This window comes from Coffea arabica, chromosome 5e, assembly GCF_036785885.1.
Source record: "Coffea arabica cultivar ET-39 chromosome 5e, Coffea Arabica ET-39 HiFi, whole genome shotgun sequence".
In the NCBI taxonomy this organism is placed as follows: Eukaryota; Viridiplantae; Streptophyta; class Magnoliopsida; order Gentianales; family Rubiaceae; genus Coffea; species Coffea arabica.
The window spans coordinates 33,508,293-33,525,645 of NC_092318.1; the positions used below are offsets into that span (position 1 = coordinate 33,508,293).

The 17,353-nt window shown below is 36.8% G+C and overlaps 1 pseudogene; it reads right to left on the reverse strand.

Annotated features, from left to right (window-relative positions):
- Positions 1-14,088: 14,088 nt before the first annotated feature.
- Positions 14,089-14,741, reverse strand: LOC113687902 (ubiquitin-ribosomal protein eS31 fusion protein-like; annotated as a pseudogene).
- Between the last annotated feature and the right edge of the window lie 2,612 nt (positions 14,742-17,353).

Sequence of the window (17,353 nt, forward strand, 5' to 3'; positions counted from 1 at the left end):
TCCTAGGCAAGCTATCATGGATGCATGAGGTATTGGCTCACTAATGCAACTAGACTCGATAGGTTTTAGGTCCCCGAGCCTTCAGACTTGGAAACCAAGGGTTATCAATCCCAAGGTCCTTTGTCGGTGGCTCGAGCGATTCCCCAGACATTGCTACGCACACATCGTGTCACGGCTACATGTCATGAGTGAATCTATCAAAACTCCTCAATCTTCAATCAAAAGCTAAAGGCTATGAACCCAAAGCTTAAAATGGAAGATCGAGTGACTCCTCGGATCATGCTACGCACACATCGTGTCGCGATCACAAGTCCAAGTGAGTCGCCTAAAATCCTAACAGGGTGGAGTGGCGTGACAAGCCACTAAAAGAAAAATAAAAGAGGGATAAAATTAAAGCGTATGCACGTATGCTAGTGCTCGTTTGGAGGGGAGGGATCAAGAACCAACGCGAGGCTGTAGGGTATGTCCCCCCACCCAAATGCAATGCAAAGCGCGAGATAAAACAAGTAAATATACATCCAAACAACCAATCATACATACGTGAGTGGGGGAGTAGTTTGATATGCGCGCGAGGCAAAAAGTCCAAAAAAGGAAAAATGCAACCCTAATATCCAAATGCTATGCATAAAAAGGGTAGAAAAAGGAAAAGAATAGCTAAATCAAATGCTTGGACCCACTTAGGAAGTCCCCAGTGGAGTCGCCAACTGTCGCGCCCCACTTTTTGATGTTGTGTGGTGTGAGTGTGTGTGAGAGTGAGTAGTGTGTATGATATACATGTGAACGTGTGCGAAATGAAAAGTAAAAGGCCATGGGACTTAAGAAAGCGACGATTTGGCCAAACAAAGTTCAAAAAAGGGTTTTTTAATGAAAATGGAGTCGCCACTTGGTATAGATTTAGGGTGTACCAAGTCACCCAAAAATGATTTTTGTTTTTGAATAAAAAAGTAAATAAACCCTTTTAGAGAATTTTTGGGTCTACGTAACCAAAAAGAGGGATCGGGGGTCACATTTGATGAGGGAGAAGGCAAAGGCAAGGCCTAAGGCACTCCCTCACCCTAGCCAAGGCTAGTTGCGTGACTTAACCTAACTTTTTCTAATTTTTCTACCCAAGGTATGTATCGCGTGTTGGATATGTCTATATGAATGCAAAAACCTAGACCTAGGGGGACATGGGGGAAATTTCTCTTCAAAGGTTGAGTGGTGCCAATCACATTAATTGTGAAGCCCAATAATGATCCTTTGGAGAGGTCACACATAATCCTAAATGACGTAAAAATGAGTGGAATGCATGCCATGTGAAAATGTGGGTTTGTGTGAAGTGAGAAAAGTGATAAAAATAATAGGATGTAAGTGGAGGTGTGCAAATGTATTTACAAGGTAAGGTGAGTAAAGGATGATAATGTGAAAATAACATAAAGTGCATGTGTGCGAGTGATATGGTATAAAGTGTGAGTAGTTAAGTGAAAACGTCCAAAAGTAGTGTGAAGTGTGAAAAAGGGGATAGAATATAAAGTAGATGTGTATAGGATAGCGAAATAAGTGAAATGCATGAACCCTAGAGGAATGCAAGCAAAACGGGTACGGGGACTCCTAACTTTGTGACTTTAATTTTCCCTTTGATTAGAAAGGAAAACTAGCGTGCTAAGGCTATTTTGAAGCCACACTCGCTCGTTTCCCTTATCGAAAGGAGACCCTCAAGCAAATGTACCCTATAACTAGTATGAAAATGCAAAAGTCTAAAATGAAGGGAAAAGGATGGAGGAGCATGCCAAATGATAAAAACTAAGAAAAATGCATGAAATGTAGTGAACATGCAAGTATGCACTAACAAAAGGGACGGCCTATTGGGTCTAGCGTTGGACTAGCCCTTTCTAAGAATTTCCTACTAGCGTTGGACTAGTGGAAAACGGGACAATGAACCACAACTAGCGTTAGACTAGTGTGGTGACGGGAAAGGGGACCACAACTAGCATTGGACTAGTGTGGTGACGTCCATTCATCCATCACATTCATTCATGACTATAAAAAGCGAGTAGACATGCGAATCACTTATAAACACGTAGCACATAACACTTAGCATGCTCGACTAGATGCAAAAGCCTAATAAAGCACTTAACACATAACACATAGGCATGCAACCAAACTAATGAATCTACTACATTTGCTAACTAAAACAAAAGGGGAAGGGGAAAGTGGACCAAATTGCTCGCCAAGCCCTACCTATTACAAGCCAAGAGGTGTACACATACCCCATAATGAATAACTTAAATAAAAGCAAAAGTAAATGAAATAAATGCAAGGAATTAAGGAAAGGCAAGGAAAGCGAAGTAGACATGCATATTCACATAACACGTAGGAGCACGTAGGGTCAAATGAAGTGCAAATAAGGGATAGAGTGTACCTCCCTTGAATCGACGCCCTAATGAAGTGAAATTATTAATTTACCCTCCAAAATAATAAAAAGGTCAAGGTACCACTTTAATTATCAAATAATCACATAAAACAAAAATTAAACACGAAAATGAGAATTAAGCACGAAATGGAAATTAAATATGGAATAGCCCATGCGTGTGCAGGCAAGACTCGGTTTCCAATAAAAGGTCTCAAGAATCTAAAATGGAGTGCTAAGTTGAATGGCTTAAGATGGAATCCATCACAATCGAATGCAAAAATCACAGAAAGGAAAAACTATCACACAATTATTTATTATGGGTAAATCACAAAATTATCTAAGAAAAACTAAATCAAATGAAACCAAGACTCTAAATTCCCAAAGTATTAAGCTTTCATGATTTTAGCCTAGAAATCTATTAAAATCGTCCATAATTCACATGAAAACATGTCAAGGCCAATTATCATGCAAAAGGGATTCAGTTGCAAACATTAATCACCCATATGAATCCAATTAGCACATTTAAGCACTTTGAAGGTTCAAGAGTGATGAAAAGATCAAGTCATGATTCAGATTGCAAATTCTTTAAGACTCAATTGCAAGAAATTAAAATGAAATTGGGCCCTAGTGCAACAAAGGGGGACTTGGGGGATCAAAAAGCAAATTTCAGAAAATATTTCCATGCAGCTCATGCAATCCACAAAGAGAAAACGGTCGTCTGCAACATTTCCCTTAAACTTTCAGCAGCCAAAATACACATCCGAATGCAGCTTGCTTTGAAAGCCAATTTCGTGATCAAAATCATGGCGTGAAACTAAACACTAAGGCCAACTTTAATGATCAAACAAACAAGAAACATAACAGGAACTGATGCAGCGAAACAAAAACAAATTCTGAATAGGATGTTCATGTGAGATGATTCGATAATCTGAAATTCGTTTTCCAGCAAAGTTCAAACATGATTCAAATGTTTAAAGCCAAACATGCAAACTCAATTCCAGTCCAACGCTGTCCTCTTTACACCAGATTAATTATCAAACTAAGATGGCCAACTTGGTGAAGAATCACGGAGACAAGAACGACAAAACAGATACATCAGCATTTTCTCCGCTGTGAATTTTTCAGCCGCGGGAGCTTTTGCAACTCCAGGGAATTTTTGGCAAACAAGATTCATGCAGCACTTCTACTCATTTCCAATTAAACATAGCTAAAACCATGAGACTCTTGGAAGATTTTTCATGCAGAGCGTGCAACTTAGGAAGAAAATGAGCTTTCTGCAATCAGAAAAAAATGAAACCTGCTGCAACTCTATGTTTACACATGCCTATTTCTCAATCCCAACTTGGATTATATATTTTCAAAACCAAACCTGCCACTTTAGGCTAAGCAAAACATATAATCACCACCATCAAAAACGAACAGAAGACTTAGGAAAAGATCATGCAAAAATTCTGGAAAATATACAAGAAAAGTTCAGCAATTCGGTTGTTCATTTTTCCAGCAAACACTTGAACGTGATTCACACACTTCAGCCCCTAAACATACACACTCAACACCTCTTATCCGAATATCTCATCACGTACGTGATGAGGCCCATTTGGTGACAGCTACGGGAAAGGAAACAGCAGAACAAGAGCATGAAATGCAGCCTCCTTATTTCCCTACCCCATCTTGGATAGGTTTATAAGCCAGAATCGACAAACGCTACTAATATAACATTCAAGCCAGAAATACCAAACCCTTTGTCATGAACATCTCTAAGCATAATCATTTAACCTCCCCCCCATAAAAATCTGATTGAAACAGCCGGGCAAATCGAAGGGAAAGCAACCTTGCTTCGAGTAATCAGAAGAGAGACTCCGCGCTGCTGCCACAAGCCGAAAGCTTCGAGCTTGTGGTAGCAGAGGTTCATGTTATGCAAACAAATTATTGAAAAGAAAAATTTGCAACCTACGAATCAAACATTCAGTTTCACCAGGGGAAAGGAAGCACGGAAGATGACAGCTTTTTGAGTTCTTTCCATTTCAAACCACAAAAAATCCAGAAGTAGACATCATATCCACGTATAATCACAAGACCAGGCCTTTTACTCACAAACACCGAAACAGGTTCTTGGTGAATCATGAAACAAAAGGGGCGGCAAAGTAGACAAGCAAAGTAGTGGTCTTTCCATAAGCAAAATCGCTAAACATTATTCAAAGAGATACTGGGATCTAAAGGGAAGGAACTACTTACAGTACTCAAACTTTCTTGATGAAGATCCGCCTCTGCTGGTGGCGTGAAGGTGAGCAAATCCTTTGCTCAGGTTTGTCGCTTCAGGTTACAGCTTCCTCTGTTTTCCTCTCGTCTTCTTCCGAATCTCAAGTTCTGGTTTTTCTTTTGCTTCCCTCAAACTCGCGGGTCTCCCGTTCCTTCCAGCTTTCCAGTCTTTCTCTCCTCACCTCTCAGATTCTAACCGTCACCCTAACTCTCCTTTCCTCAGCTTTTACCTCTCTCAAAGCTCTAACCTTTTGCACAGCCCTCTGTTTTCTCTTCCGGACCCAGCCGTCACTCCCTAATCTCTCTTTTGCTCTCTCTGTTTCGTTTTGCCTTGAAACCCTTTTCTCTCTCTACTCTCTCCTGCGGCTGTGGCTTTTTCCTTTTTATACCCGGCTCCAGATTCCTAAACCCTGTATTCAATGGCTGGAAATCATCCCTTCCCAACCCTTTTTCTTGGCCATTCGATGAGCGTCTATTCGTCCTTTGCACGCTGTAAAAACAAAATGCAGTGTGCATGCGCGACCCCCGCCCCTTTTTTTTTTTTTTTTTAAACTAATTAATATAGATAACTAATTACCTAATAATAAATAATAAAAAATAAAAATAAATGTAGAAATGCTAATTAAGGAAACGCTAATTTTCTTTCTTTTTTCCTTCTTTTTCCTTTTTTTTTCTTTTTAAAGTAATGATAATAAAATTAAGTAAAAATCAACAATTTAATTAACATCAGATAAAAATAAATAAACTAGAAATAATAAACAGCAAAAATGGCAATTTTTTATTTTTCTTTTCATTTTTCACTATTTTCCTCTTTTTCATCATTTTCCAAATTAATAGATAAAATAAACGCTTGTAAACTAATTAAAATAAAGTAAGAGACACGAAATAGGAATCAACCAAAATAAATCTAAAATCGAAACAAATAAATCCAAAATTAATTAAGAATAAAATCAAATTTGAAACTAAAAATTTGGTGTCTACACTTATGTATGCTTATGGAACCCTATTTCGGTAGTATTTGGCATTGGTTTATGACTTGTAATCGAGTCTTATTGTGCTTATTTGAATATTTTAGGGTTTGACTTTCATTTCCGGTCATTTTCCTAGCTAAATTTGTACTTGAATGACTTTGAGCCTATTGAACGGCTGTTGTGATGAATTTATATTTCGTATGACTTTGGGACTGGCTGAGAAAAATACTGAAGCCATGACGGCTGGAAAAATAAGCAAATTTAGGGGAAATGCCGTCCAATTTTCTAGGCCGCTTAGTCTCTTTAGGTTTGAGTTGCCTTTTGAAAGTCATATTTTATTCTTTTGTGCCAGTACTTACCATGGGAAGGCGTACGACGTGTAGTCGAGCCTCACATATGCATTCTGTATACTCGATTTTGGAAGTAGAACCTTCAATTATTTTACTTTGCTTATTTTTGGCGATTAAAGCCAATCTGAAGTGAAAATTTTTGAAATATCTGTACTTGAACCGGTGAGTGTACCACTCCCCTCACTTGTTGTTTAACTCGGTTTCTGTACATGCAATTGTGATATGAACCACTGAACTATCTGTTTATTTTGTTTGAGACGAGGGTGTACTTTATCACACTCGTTCTCTTGTCTGTTCATATGCCAATTTTTGGTGCGAATCTGAATCTGTTATCTATATCTGTATCTGTTCTGACGTCGTTTGGAAGCTTGTATCCAACGACCTTTCTGTGACCTCTGAGCTCAACACCTGTGGCCAGTTATTCAAGTCGGGCCGGCATGGGTCTGGTCGATTAGATAACGAACCACGGTAGTCTGTTTTGGGATCTTTGGGTATTGAGACCCTTGATTCCGGTATACTCGAGTATTACCATTTCTGATCTGATTGAATTTCAGGCCCGGTAGGGGTATGTGAGGTGGAAGGAACCGAAAAAAGTGGAGTCTACGGTATTGGTTACTTAGCGTTGACAGAGTGTCAACTATTATTTCGATCAAACTTCGGTGACGCAAATGGGAATTTGGCTCCTGAGAGCCACCTGTATCCTTTCTATTTGAATCATTGGTTCCTTTACTTTACATCTGGCATGTGTACCTGATTTGTTAAATATGAAATGCCATGATTTTACTGCTATATGTCTGGTACCTCATTGAGCGCAAGCTCACCCCTTTCTGTTCCTTTTGTTTTCCTTACAGGAAAATAAATCCTTTTGGACTGGATTTGATAGTTGATTGCCGAATTGAGCTAGATGGACATATCTTTTGTGTAGCTCATTGATTGAAACCCTAAATGTACTTTTGGGTCTGTTTCTCTTTTGATTTGGCAAACCGTATATGTATCAACTTTTGAATAACTTTTGTATGCCACTTTGGATTGTATATGGTTAATTTCAACATGTAAATATTTGCTTGATGTTTGGCTGAGTTTTGACGTGTCGGTTACTATTCATGGCCGACTCCGATTTTATTTTTTTTATTTTGTGATTTTGACCTGTTTACGCGGGTTTGTAAGTTCCGGAACGTATCAGATCGCTCTAAACTGAACCGTTAGTCCTGGCGAGAGTTGGCAGGTAGTCCGCTAACCCCTTTGGTTCGCCTTAGGGGAAGGTGGGGCTGTCACAGGAACCGTCCCGGGGCACTCCGCTGCTAGGGCTCCAAGGGGCTCCAGGGAATGATCCCGCAGAGGGCGGGAAGAATCCCCCTCAGCGTGGGATTGAGACTATCCCGGGCAGGTCCCGAAACGTACGGAGGTCGGACTCCCAAGCAGGTATAAATAATAACGCACACCGACTGCATAAGGTACGCTAACTATTGGCCACACACTCCCAACAGCTTTGCTCTCAGGGAACTCTACTCATCGGAAAACTAACTTGACTGTCGGAGTGCCCTCGGGGACAACCTCGGTGCTCCCCTGCTAGTCACCCTAGGAACCACCTTTTGTTTGTTTTGCAGGGTTGGAACACGCTCTTCTCATCAGCACGCCGAGCTCATCAGGTCAGCTCGGTCCGGGGAAGCTAGCACTTCTTCAGTAGGCATTTTCAAGATGGCAGTTGGGGTGGCCTTCTAGAAGTAGGGATGGTAACAAATTGAGTTGTCTGTGTCGACTCGAGCTTGTCCAAGCTAGTTTAAAAGATGTTCAAGAAGGTGTCTCGATATTGATTTCTCATCTTATGGTACTTATGCAGGTCTTCTAAGCAAGTTACAAAACCAAAGTCCCCAAGACTGAATTTACTGAAAAGAAAAAGGAAAGACTAATCTACGCTGTGCAAAAGACAGTGTAGACAAATAAATTTTATTTAACTTATTTAGTCAAGATTTATTTAAATTAAATTTATCTTGATTAAATTAAATTAAATTAAATAATTAAAGTCTATTGTGTTTAGGGCTGACAAGTTGAGCAAATATTATATGAACTATTAAATCAAATTAAATTTGTGATGTCCATTTAAACTGAAATAGATTAATTGATTTATTAATTTGCAATGGACTATTTGGGTTAGCCTACTATTTAAGCCCAAGTAAAATGGATTTTTTGAATTACAAGTCATCTAGAATGCATGATCTAACCTACATATTTTGGTTATAAATGGAGGTCTTCCCTCAAGTCAAAGGACATATTGAAATTCCAAATTTCCAGAGAAATTCTATCAAGTTCTCAAGAGCTTTTTCCCTCAAATCCTAATCCAAATCAAGTTAAACAAATCCTTCTTCTATTCTTGTTGACGACTTAAATATTCAAGTATTCAACGCCATCATCAAATTATTCGTTTTTTACGGCTAAATCATAGAAAACACTCTCTTGATCGAAGAATAATTCTTTTCGGCCCTTCGATTGAAGCTATTTGAAGAGAAGAATCATGTGATTAATTTCTTTAATTCAAAAATTTCAAAGATTGTAACCCTCTTATTATTTGATTTAATATATTTGATATTTGCACAAGTTTTCTTGTCTTTATTTTAGGCAACGAACGAAATTTGTGCTTTCAGACAGCTTCCAATACTTAGATAAAATAGTTTTCCCATCCTCTGGTAATGGGAATCTATAACTCGTTCAAGAACTCTCGACTCCACACCCTTTTTTCTTAGGCGCTGCCTTCAACGGCTATGTAGGCTAGTGTTGAAAACAAGTTCCTTAGCTTTGACAGTAAATGGTTCGCATTTCTTTTATTCAATACGATTTCAGTTGGAGCTTATCATTGTATGGAAATCAATTTCTTTTATACGGTTAATCTAGACATTTATTTTTCTACAATAGTTTGTTAATTTACAAAAACACTTAATGGAGAATATTTTGGTCTGTGCATAAACTAAATATTGATCTTATAATTAGAAATCACTGTGCATAACAGAAATTGTCCTCCATGACATACTTTTTGTTTCGTATTTGGTTGATAGATAGGATGGTTTTGTAGTAAAATAGCTAACAAATTTCGTTTTCAAGTCAGATGGGGAAAGAAAGAAAGGCATTCATTATCCTGATGTGCTGTGCTTATTCAATAGAACCACTACAAGAAAATTGGTTATTAGTGACAAGCTATTTTCGTCACAAAAAAAGAAAAAGTCGTCACTGATAAGTTTTATTGACAACTTTCTAGTCGTCACAGAGTCGTCACTGCAGGCCTATCGGTAAAAATATACAGTGACAACCTTAAAAGTCATCAGTTAATGGTACTGTTTTGCGACAACTAGTGTCGTCAGTAACTGTTGTAATTTTAGTGATGACATAGTATCTTGTCAATGATGTACAAAGCAATGTCGTCACTAAAACTAATCCATAGTTGACACTGGTATAAACTAATTACTGACAACTTTTGTTGTCACTAGACACTTTTCAATTGTATAACAATAGATGGTTGTCAATGGTGAAATCTGATTCAGTGACAACACTTTACCACCATGAAATTTGAAGATTTTCCTGCTACAATTATATCTAAAAAATGAAAAAAAATGACAATGCTTTACAATTAACAAATGAAGGCACCCATTACATTACAAAAAGCCAAATATCATTTTAAGCATTCGAAAATCATAATCAAGTTCAACAACACCCTACAAATAGTTTGATAAGTGATATTTGGCCTAAATTTCACAAATAAGTCAAGGCAGTTTTACAAAATAAATCCAAGTCCCAAAAAAAATGTGTTGTTGAAACATTTCCTAAGTATAAGATTTTCTCTATAGTTCTTGAGTCAATTAGCAACTCTTGCTGCTGATCTTCCAAAAATCTAAAATGAGCAACATACCTGCAGTGAAGTACTTCAAGTATCAGTAGGAGATAAGAAAAACTTGAGACAAGAAAGTGAACTTAAGAATTTGCAAGAAAATAAGCTAAATCATTTCTTTTAAGTATCATCTAGAGAGTGACTAAATAAGAGCAAAGTAAGAGATAAAGCACTTAGAACTTTAGAACTCAAGAAACACTTCTTTTATTTTTACTACGATATTAAGAACTCAAGAAACAATTAATATTCTTATGCTACTGTATTAAGAACAAAACGGTGATCCTTCTATGGTTTCGTAGGCCCCATTTGTATGGTTCATTCAAATAGATCATGCATAGCAACTTCAGCTTTTTAGATATCGAGAATGCATATTGTTCTAATAGCAAATATCTCATGCCAGTAGCTTTAACAGCATAATAGTAAGTAGCTATCAAGAAAAGTATGCATAAGATATCATGAAATACCAGATCAAGAAATTTCTTTTCTACTAGTTAGCTTAGAGACCGCTTGCAGCTTGTTTATATGCAATGTCTCCTAGACCAAAGTGAAAATTGTCACTTTTATTGAAACTTTGTTAAAAGGCCCAAGTGTTTGAAACAAGTATAACATAGATGGAAAGGAGTATATATTTAACCAAAAAACATCACAATAATTGGAAATTTCATAGCAAGGACCAATAGCATCAGCATAATAAGCTGCAAGACAATAGCAAACCAATGAAGTCCCAATAAAATGATACTATGCATTATAAGTTTGAAGACAATGGATAAAATGGTAGCTGTAGTTCTTATAAGAAAAATGTTTGCAAATAAAACATGTGTTTCCTTCTTTTAATTTTGATATTGATTTGTACTTGTACCTAATAACCACACAACTATATATCCCAAGAACACTACAAAATCATCAAAACTTACCATATTCATTCGAGTTGTACGTCACCAAATATGAAATAAAAATTGCAAGAAGGAACTACTTATTCAGGATAAACTCTAGAATTTGGACAATGAAAATCCATCTTGATATATACCTTTGGCAAGGAAAAGGCTGTCTCCAGCTTAGACCATAATCTTAAATATCAAGATTTCCTCAAAAAGACTAAAAACACCTACTTGGTAACATTAGTTAGCTATATAAGGCAATTATATAGCATAGCACCCTTAAAGTAAATAATTCGTATAACTAAAGCAGATGTTTTTGTTTAATTCACATTAAACTTCCAAAGCTTTGGCAGTGAAGAAATGTTGACACAGGTAAGTTCCAAAGTAGAATTTGGTAGCAAAACTCTTTAGACAATATAATTGTATACCCAGCAACTAGACATATGCGCTCACCTGTTTGTATTATGTGCATTACATAATAAAATAAAATGAGTTGAAACGATTACATATGATGCCCAATAATGCATACCTATTGTTCGCAATGTATATTTTTTCTGTAATACAAAATGAGCAGGCTCACAACTTCACAGAGTCAACCACAGCTTCTTTGTTTTAATTGTGCAGAAGAAACTTTCTGTAGCTTGACTACTTAACAATATGATAAATTTCTTAACATACCATTTACTAGGCTCAAGATCACTTCTACACTCAAAGTGGCAGAAGGCTGGAAGAATGGACCGATGACCATTCCTGGATTAATTGCAATCATGTCAATACCATGCTCCTTTGAGAAATCCCAAGTAGCATTCTCTGCCAAAATTTTTGATAGTTGATACCATAACTGAAAAGAGAACATATTTGGCAGCTTTAGTTGAAAGCATAATTCTTCAAGTGGGACATTAGAAAAAGTATGTTTTCTAGACACTTGGGAGACCATCTAGTCACATTCTCTAAATCCTTCTACTCTGGAGAATGGGGCTTATTTTAGAAGTATACATGGCTCTAAACAGGGTTAATTTTTCTCCCTCCAGACAATGTCAGTTGATCACGTTGAATGATTATAATTATTGGCAGATTACTTGCTAAATTTACTGTTTTGATTTCTTAGCACTTGAATAAACAACACAACAGAAACTAAAGTTCACATTTTCAGTGACGTGATGTTTTCTTTGGGCATATGCCAATAAGCCCTCTCAAGCAAGCATTCCAATATTCATTCCATAGTAATATACTTTCTGGCTTGGAACTAATGCCACAATATTCTTTCATCTATAGCATTTTGGTTACAATATTCTTCTCTTGTGATGGATGATCATGGTAAGGGCTCTTTTGTTAAAGCCTTTTAAGAGAAGATGCTTTATCAGCTTGATGAATATTTAACTGTAGGGCCTTCTGTCAAATTAGCGCTACCAAACCAATTATTGTAAATGCTTTCTAAAACCTTCTTAGTGATACTACTATCTTCCATAAACAAATTGAATCAACTAGAAGATTTTTGTCAGCCAATCAGAGAATTGGGCTGACTCCATGGAATCTAACAAATAGCAAGCATTTCCTCAGGCAGTTTAACTGAACATAGCAGATTGACACACCTTGTGCTCCTCACAGTATAACGGATCTGAAAACCAATTTTCATTTACTATGACACCATCCTTTTAGTTTATCATTGCAAGTAACTACTGCAACAGAAGACGTTAAAATCACTCTTTTGATAGATGAAACTTTGGCACAAGACTATAGCACATTCAGTGTTCCCTTCACTGCAGGATTCAATAGCTGTGCCTAAGAAATTAACAGTAAGAAAAGGGAATGAAGTCATTGCAATGTGGTTAATTCATCAGCTCCATTATGCTCTAACCCATAGAAAAGAAGTGAAGTCATTGCCTAAGAAATTGTTATCAATACCATTTTATATATAGTGTATGCATCACACTTTTGAGCCTATACTAGTTCTAATGTTATCCAATTGTTGTCCTTTTTTGAACTTTTTGGATGACAGCTTATTTTACAGATATTGTTCATCCTAATTACTCTAAACACTCAATTAAGACTTGAAGTTCCTGCAAGTTACTTGAGGAAATCCACAAAAACAGAATCATAGAAACAGAGACTTGCAAGATGCTCTTTGAATACTACCATTTTGTCAGCAACACTGTATGGCTGCTGAGAAACTAGAATACTCACTCTCTTTACACTTGAGACTTCTAACACACAACAATTTTGTAACTGAGGAAGTTCCAATAAGCTTCAGTGCTAGCAGCAAGATAGCAACCGAAAACAATAGGGCATTGACTACCAAACTGTTAAGAGGAAATGTATGACCAAGAACAATGACAACACGACCATAAAACAAGTTCAGTAGACATATATTTGGTCTACCAGCCTATATATTTGGTCTACCAGCAAAGACCAAAGCTTCCAACAGACCACAAAATTCATCCAATCACACCTCCCACCTCTCAAATCTTTTCTATGCCATTTCATTAAATAATTGTAACAGCATGTATACCATATATATAAATATAATTATTAGTACTATTACTAATTAATAAAGCTTGTTAATTGAGAGCCAGTAGTTCGTGCTTTGATTTTTGATTAAAAAAAACCAAATAATTTCGAAGAACCCCTTTCAAGAATCGTTTTTTGTAGGTGCTTTAATGGGTTGTTCTAGTTTAGCTTGGTTTCAAGCAAAATTTGAAGCTTTCTGGAAATTTTGAAGATTAAACTTTAATGTATTATCTCTTCGCTCAGCCACATAGATAATCAACTAATGACTCCCCAGTTCCCACTCCACCTAGTACCACTTAACCCACTATTTCTCTCACCTGCAGCCACTCATAGCAACATCATATCATAATCACCTCCTTGCTCTCTTCCACTTCCTCCACCACCATCCAGTTAGGCATCAGCTTTTGCCCCACCTAGTCCCAACCCAAAACTGCACCCGCATATAAACCCATTGAATCTTGTCACTGTGAATCACATATGGAATTGGGTGATCAAGTCTACATCCCATGGTTGTACAAAAGTAACTTAAGCAATTGCAACTATAGATCAAATAGTTCTACCAGAAGGAGATGATTAAATCCATGACTCAAACTACCAGAAGGAGATGCAAAAAAATATTTGCGGAAAAAATTTAGGGCAAATTAATTGGGGAAAAAATTACGGAAATAGGGAGAGACATGAGAGGACCTACCTGAGAGTTGGTGGAGAGCACATCAATCCCTTTCAGCGTTGAATGCACAATTAGTCCAGAGTTTGTGAAAAAGAGTGTTTGTTTTCTTTTTTCTTTAGAAAGTACGAACTGAGGGATTGAGAGTGTTTTTTTTTTATATCAAAACCAATAAAAAACAAAATCTTCAAAATAAGAACATGCTGCTAATGTTCAATTAGACTAGTAACAATAAAGTTTATAAAAAAAGGGGAGAGAATTTCCCTCAATCACCGTCGGCCTCTTGGTAAACATAGGTTAGGCCACACTTGCCGCAATAGTGCCAGCGCCACACTCAGCATTACGGCACTCCTTCTCGAGCCTCTGGACCCTTCCGAAGTCATCGACCTTGTAGAACAAGATGACGGCAAGCATGACCTTCTTCTTCTTGGGCTTGGTGTAGGTCTTCTTCTTGCGCTTCTTGGAGCCACCATGGAGACGGAGGATGAGGTGGATCGTGGACTCCTTTTGGCTCCTTCTAGATGTTGTAGTCGGCTAGGATATGACCATCCTCCAACTACTTGCCGACGAAGATTAGGCGCTGTTGGTCCGGAAGGATGCCTTATTTGTCCTGGATTTTGGCCTTGACATTGTCGATGGTGTTGCAAGACTCCACCTGAAGGGTGATGGTCTTCCCCGTCAGGATTTTCACGAAGATCTGCATCTTTGACGACAGCAACAGCTGCAAGCTACTGCTTGGGTTTTGGGAAATGAATAAAGGGGGTTGAGAATAAAGGCTTTGACTGAGGGATTGAGAGTGTGAGGAGTATAGAAGTCTGGATGTGGGGAGTAAGAGTGGTTTCTTTTCTTAGTGTATAGTACCCGCACCATTTTTTTCACTTTTAGTTTGAACAAATTTTTGGTACTAATGAATCAAGACAATCCAAGTCAACTTTTAGCTTCAATTTTTATTTAAATTTACTAATATATTTCTAATCACTACTTCTTAACATATTTATTAAAAATTATAATGGATGAAAATTTTTTGCTAAATTCAAACAACTCATAAATATACTCTTTCTCAAGTTGTAATAGTTTATATAGTTGTTATCACTAGAAACTTTCATTAATTTTTTCTAGTTAAAGACCTATTATAATTTGAGTAACTATGACTAGTTTAATAAATCACCAAATTAATATTGAGGCTCACATTTAAATAATTGAATTGGAGATGTTCAAGTTAGTGATGATACTTTGTTGTCACTAACTACGCTATAGTTTTACTGACAAAAATTGGTCATCAGTAAATATAAACAGTGATAAAAATGAAAAGTTGTCCGAGAAAGAGATAGAATTATTGACGACTTTTGTCAAGTTGTCACTATCGCAAAACTCACGCCTTCCAAGTCCATGGCGCGAAGTAGTTTTGTGACGACAATTAAGGGTTGTCACTGAAAACTTAGTTGCTTTGAGTCAATTGTGACAACCTTCAATGTCCTGACTAAACAACCTCATTTTGTGACGACTTTTTGTCATCACTAGGAAATGTTGTCACTAATGACCTTTTTTCTTGTAGTGGTTAACCTTGGTAATAATTACATGGTAACCTTGTGCTTGTTCATTACATGGTAATAATTGATAGCATTTGTATTAGTAAGTCGGATGTGATTTAGGTAAATTAACAAATGCTTATTAGACATTCGCTAGAAAAATCCTTTTATTACGGCCATGATCCCTTTATTTATTATGTAGATGAAAATTATGTTGAGACATAATCCGATTAGTTTCATTAGTAAAATGAAAATATTGCTTTGGACTAATCAAATCACGTAAAGTTTACCTATTTTACTTTTAACTTACAGCATAAAAAGTTCAAGTTTTATTTTCCTCAGAACCCACTAAAACAAAAGACCACCATTGGCCCAACAAACACCACAAATGCAAAACATCCTTTCCTCCACCCCCACCCCAAAATCAGTATATTAAATCATAAATATAAATAAGAAAATTGCTTGATAATTAGGGCTATATCATGCAGCCACAATCTTCAAACGGCAAAAAGTAGCTTTCTAAAGCTCCAATAATTCCTCACATCAAAATCATAGGCTTGTTTCCTCTTTCCTTGATCAGTCTGATGGCACAAGTGTACAAGCATCAGTAAGTAGAGGTGGCAATTTGGATTGAGATCCATTTATCCATCCATATAATCCATAATTAAATGGATTTGGATTATCCATTTATACTATTGGTTTTAAATTGTTGACCAAAATAAAACCATTAAATTAAATGGATTTATGTGGATTATCCATAAAAACCATATATATCCATTTACTTAAAAACCAAATAAAAGAAATGGAAAGGAAATGACTAAAAACCATATATTTCTTGTTGCATGTTTTTCAACTCAATCCTAGGCAGAGAACCCAACTATAAAACTCATCTTTCAAACAGTCATTCTCACAAATAGCTAATATGCATGTGACATTTCTATAAATACTCATCTTCCAGTACAAGGAAGAAAATCCCCACAAGGAATGTGCTGTGTGCTTGGAGGGCTTCAAGATAGGTGAAGTTTGCAAATTGCTGCCCATTTGCAACCACAGCTTCCATGTTCAGTGCATAGACTCGTGGTTACTACAGACGCCTTCTCGTCCTGTCTGTTGAATATTTGCCAACTCTATTTAGACGCAATAGCTAGTGAGAAATATTTAATATCTTGCATGGCTATCATCATTTTTTCCAGTGGCTTTGGGATTGGGAATTTGTGTTTGAGCTAGACTCCTATTTGCTTGAAATTATGTTTTGTGTTTTTTTTTGGGCTCCTGTGTAAATATGTAAATCCTTTTTAAGTGGTTGGCTCTTTAGTTGTGTTCAGTGTGATCTCAAGAGTATCAAGAAGAATACTCTTAAAACAGAATTCTGAAGCTATCTAACTTGCACTTTAGTGAGCAAGTGATTTGTAGGAATTTGTGTTCACCATGCTTATTTTGATACTGCTTTGGTTTTGATAGAATTATTTAAATGGATAATTGGTTTTTATTTAATCCATTTAGATCCATCCATTTACATCCATTTATTAAATGAATCTAAATGGATTGGATAAATTTCATCCACCATCTATTAAGTCAAAATCAATTATGAACCATTTATTCATACTACCACCCCTATCAGTAAGAACCGACAGGCAGGCACATTTAACGTCAGGCAGTGGGATTTATAGCAGGAATAAGGGAGAATCATACCTTGAGCATGAATTCCCCGCTGAGGATAGAAATTTATCATTAGATCTTCGAGATGTCTAGAATTTCTCCATAATGAGTAAATCCCAGGTAAGTGCCGTTTCTAGTAAGGGACTCTAAGGACCAAGGTTCTCCTATATAGTCAGAGACTTGACACAATGCACAAAATTCTAAAATGAGATTCAAGGATTCTGACCATCATAAATTGAATGCGCAAAATAAGACATTTCTGC